The sequence below is a fragment of the Ranitomeya variabilis genome, chromosome 5, assembly GCF_051348905.1.
Source record: "Ranitomeya variabilis isolate aRanVar5 chromosome 5, aRanVar5.hap1, whole genome shotgun sequence".
Lineage (NCBI taxonomy): Eukaryota > Metazoa > Chordata > Amphibia > Anura > Dendrobatidae > Ranitomeya > Ranitomeya variabilis.
Genome location: NC_135236.1, coordinates 315,755,072 through 315,760,161, shown reverse-complemented (window position 1 = coordinate 315,760,161; position 5,090 = coordinate 315,755,072).

The following is a 5,090-nucleotide window of genomic DNA, read 5'->3' as shown; positions in this document are numbered from 1 at the left end:
AAATGGCCAAGTATGGGTTTGACAAGGCTATGGTTAAGTGTATTCATAACTTTCTCAGTGATCATACTCAAAGAGTGGTAACAAATGGTTGCATATCCGATTGGAAGAGCGTTTCAAGTGGGGTACCACAAGGCTCTTTCCTGACCTCAGGGTTGTTCAAAATTTTTATAAATGACTTAGATAAGGGAACTGAAGGTAAATTAATCAAATTTGCAGATGATGCAAAGCTAGGAGATTAACACTAGAGAAGACACAGAAAGGATTCAGAAGGCTCTAAATAAGCTTGAACAATGGGCAGTGACTAATAAAATTGTATTTAACAGGGAGAAATGCAAGATTCTACATCTGGGCAAGAAAAATGAAAATAACATCTACAGAATGGGAGGAGTAGAAATAAGCAACAGCATATTGCATGTTATAGACTTGGGTATACTAATAGATCACAAACTACACATGAGTCAACAGTGTGATGCAGCAGCAAAAAAGGCAAACAGTTCTAGGATGTATTAAGAGAAGCATAGAGTCTAGATCACATGAAGTAATTATCCCCCTCTACACCTTGGTCAAGCCTCATAGGGAATTATGTGTCCTGCTCTGGGCACCACATTAAAAAAGACATTGAAAAACTGGAGCAAGTTTAGAGAAGATCTAACAGGCTGGTGAGCAAAGTATGTCCTATGAGGAATGGTTAAAGGATTTGGGAATGTTTAGCTTGCAAAAAAGAAGGCTAAGAGGAGACTTAGGCTGGAGTCACACTAGAGAACAATACGGATGAGTGCTATGCAATAAAAAAATCGCATAGCACTCTGCCCAATGTTAATCTATGGGGCAGCTCCCATCATCCGATGTTTTCTTGGCCATATTATACGTGCGAGAGAAATCACCAATGAAAGTCTATGGGTGCGAGAAAAACTCGCACACCACACTGACCATCAGTGTGACTTACGAGAAATACGCACATGTGTCCTTTAGAGAAGCCGGCAATTCAGTGTTGTGTAATGTAAAATCACACTGACAGGTTAAAATAGAATAGTTAAAATAAATGTCAACACATAGTATAGGTATATATGTTGTATATACTGTATAGGCATATATGTCATAGACACACACATATATATATATAATATTGCGAATCCCAGAATCATATTAGTAGTCTGGGACAAACACATGTGTGTTATGTACAACCAGACACATCAATTCGCTCCAAAAAACATCTAAATAAAGATAGGAGAACCCGGAGCATGATATAAAAAATGCTTTATTAATACAAAAGTTTAAAACCAACATATATCAGTAATATTTGGAGGTGCATAGTAATTACCATGATTCACATATATAAGGGGGAAACCCACCCCTCTAGACTCCCCATACTGCACAGTAACCCTGGGAGGGGGATAAATAAAGAGCCCCCTTCATGCAGTATAGCCCGGTACAGCGGCCAGCTAATCAATAGCTAAGTGCAAAGCCCAAAGGTCAATGTATAAAAATAAAGAGTCAGCCTGAATCAGCTTACCAGAGCAAGGGGGGAGACAGAGAAGCGGGGTCCCGCCAGAATAACGACCCCGACGCGCGTTTCGCGGCTGGAAAGCGCCGCTTCTTCAAGGAAGTGCGAGGTGGAGGGCGAATAGGACCTGCTCTTAACCTGCCTGACCTCCGTCACATGCCTGTAACTGGCCAATAGCGGTGGCGCCGGCGGCGCATGCGCACGTCGATGGACAGGTCCTCCATGGGGGAAAGGCGTCAGGCCCAGTGCGCACGCGCCGGGAAACATCCCGGAGCGCCCGCACAGAGCACCTAGACGCCCGCCCACATGAAGGAGCCGCCCATCAGCCGGGCGATGCACACGGCCACAGAGTGAGGATCATAAAGAGGCAGAACATGCTATAAGAGGTGCTGGCCGAGAACCAGACCACAGTAACCTATATACAATGAAATAACATGTAGCACAATAAGACCCCACATATGGAGAGACATTGATATATATCATATAGTGAACTGTGCAGGGGGTAGCAAAAGATAAATAAATCGCCATAGTAAAATGGCAATTACATATATTATATAAAGTAAAAAATTATTATATCGCACGTAATTATACATTCATATTTTAAATGCCATAATACATCTTCTCCCTGCAACACAGACAGAAAATTGAATATATCCAATTAATAGTACACAGATGGCATAGTAATCAGTTTTTGTTCACATAGATGTTCATATCCGAAGTGATGGAAGCGCTGGAACGATAGGTCCGAATGGCCAAAAAAGGAAGGAGGCAATGGTCAGCAGAAGGCCCATAGGTAAGGACAATTACTGATAATACAAGAAAAAACAACAAGAATTAAAAAATGCAAAGAATTAAATAAAAACAAAAAAATAAATAAATAAATCTGGCGAGATAATAATGGGAACCCATACAGATCAAACATAAAGATGGTAAATAACTAGAGATACGGAGCAAAGCTCAGGGACTCATTTAGCCCCTTGGGAGTCATACAATCCAACAAGACAATCCATTTTGTTTCAATCTGCGCGAGTCGTTTTTTATTGTCCCCACCCCTCACGCCCAGGTGAAGTGCATCAATCCCCCGAACAGAAAGCAATTTTGAATTACAGTTATGATGCAACCAGAAATGTCGGGGGAGCGTTTTTAATTCTGTCTCTGTGGGCACCGTCTTGGCCGCGTCAATGTCCCGCACATGTTCACGTACACGGACCCTAAATTCACGTGTGGTGAGGCCCACATAGATCTTCGGGCACGGACAAGTAGCATAGTAAATAATGTTCGACGTCCCGCAAGAGATCCTGTGTCTTATTTGGAAAGTTCTGGAACCATCACTTGATTTAAATTCGGAACAGCACAGGACATTGGCGCAGGCAAGACAGTGCCCACACGAGATACAACCCGGGCGAGGGCCAGCAGTGCCAAAAGGATTGTTCAAAGTAGGAACATAATGACTCCTGACTAGCATGTCGCCAAGGTTCATACCCCTTCTCGGTGTCATAAGAGGTAGGTCGCCTAGGGCAGCACGCAGGGAAGGCTCGGTCCTGAGGACAGGCCAGTGTTTTTTGAGGATTGAACGCATGCTCTCCCACTCATGATTAAAGGTGGAGATGAATCTAATGTGACCATCTCCATCTTCAGCACGACGTCGAGTGGTAGAGTACAATAGGTCACTCCTTTGGGTTCTACGAGCACGATCATAACCGGCCTTAATGGATCTGCGGCTGTAGCCGCGATCCCTGAATCTCTGTTTTAAATCATTGGCCTGTGCTTCGAATCTCACCTCAGAGGAGCAAATTCGCCACATCCTGAGGAACTGTCCGACCGGGACGGCCCTCACCGTGGCTGGGTAGTGAGCAGAAGCAGCATGCAATAAAGAATTGACCGAGGTGGACTTCCTGAAGACATCCGTCTGGATGCGCCGGTCAGAATCGACCTCCAAACGGACATCCAGAAAGTCCACCTCAGTCTCACTAGAAGTGTATGTGAGCCGTATATTTTGCATGTTGCTGTTCAAGATTTCCATGAATTCCCCGAGCTGGCGGGCAGACCCCCCCACAAAAACAGAATGTCATCAATGTAGCGATACCAGCACAGCACATGGGCAGCGGCAGGTGGGCCCTTGTCACCAAAAATATCCCTCTCCCAGGTGCCAAGGAAGAGGTTGGCATACGAGGGCGCACAAGCTGCGCCCATGGCCGTGCCGCGCTTCTGTAAGTAGAATCTGTCCTTAAAGACAAAAAAATTGTGGGTGAGGGTGTACTCCACCAGCTCGAGGATCAGCTCACACAGAGGGCCGCCCAGGTCGGAGGCTTCCAGGAAGCGGCGAACAGCATCCAACCCATGGGAGTGATCTATGCACGTATATAAACCCTCGACGTCAGCCGTAACTAGAATTGTTTCCTGATCCACAAGGATGCCATCAACCCTCGACAGGACGTCCGTAGTGTCTTTAATGTATGACGGTAAAGTTTCAACAAATGGTTTGAGATACAAGTCAATAAATTGACATACTGGATCACAAATCCCATCAATACCAGACACGATTGGATGTCCCGGGGGGTCAAGGGCATCCTTGTGGATTTTGGGAAGCAAATAAAATGTGGGGACCCTAGGTGACTTGACAGATAATCCGTCAAGTACCTGTTTGGTGATGATATTCGCCTCAAAGGCCCCCACCAATATATCTTGTAGTTCCCGTGAGAAGGGGACCATGGGATTGGAGGAAAGCTTGAGATATGTGTTGGAGTCTTTGAGCTGACGGAACACTTCCCGCTCATATTTCACACATGGCCAAACCACCACGTTCCCCCCCTTGTCCGCCGGCTTGAATACCACATCTTTCATTTCTTTCAGTTGTTTTATAGCGTGGCGTTGTTGTGAGGTTAGATTGTCATACGTACGCCGTGAGGACAGCCTTTTGAAATCCTCACCCACCAATTTGGTGAAGATTTCAATCGTTGGTGATAGGGCCAAGGAGGGGAACCTGGCGGACTTTGGACGAGTGGACGGTGAAAACTTACTTGAACTAGATGTTTGTTGTTCTTCAAGCAAATCCTCCAAATCTCGAAGGGTCTCCCTCTCACTTTCACTAATGTCTCCATTAGTATATCTACTAGTATGAAGTTTCTTAAAGATCAATTTGCGTGAAAATAAATGAAGGTCTTTTAATGCTGCAAAATAATTAAAAGAGGTAGTGGGAGAGAATGTCAATCCTCTACTAAGAATCTCTGTCTGGTTCGCTGAAAGAACATGTGTAGAGAGATTTATCACCCGCAACAACCCCTGCGTATTTACCTGGGCGGCCCTCCCTCCAGTGGTCTTAGTTTTGGCTAGTTGCCTTGTGGCCATTCTCTTGTTATCAGTAGATCCTGTAGAGACTGAGCCACTGGGTTGGGACACGGTAGTCAGGTCGTCATCATAGGTAGATCTGTTGGAACGTATGGAGGTAGATCTAGATCTAGATTGATAGTTGTTCCTAGATCTAGCGCGGGACCGTCCATAAGAATGTTGCCATCTGTATACTCGACCAAGTTGTTTATCTTGGGCATCTCGATGAAATTTCTTAGCCTTAGTTGACTGAATATCA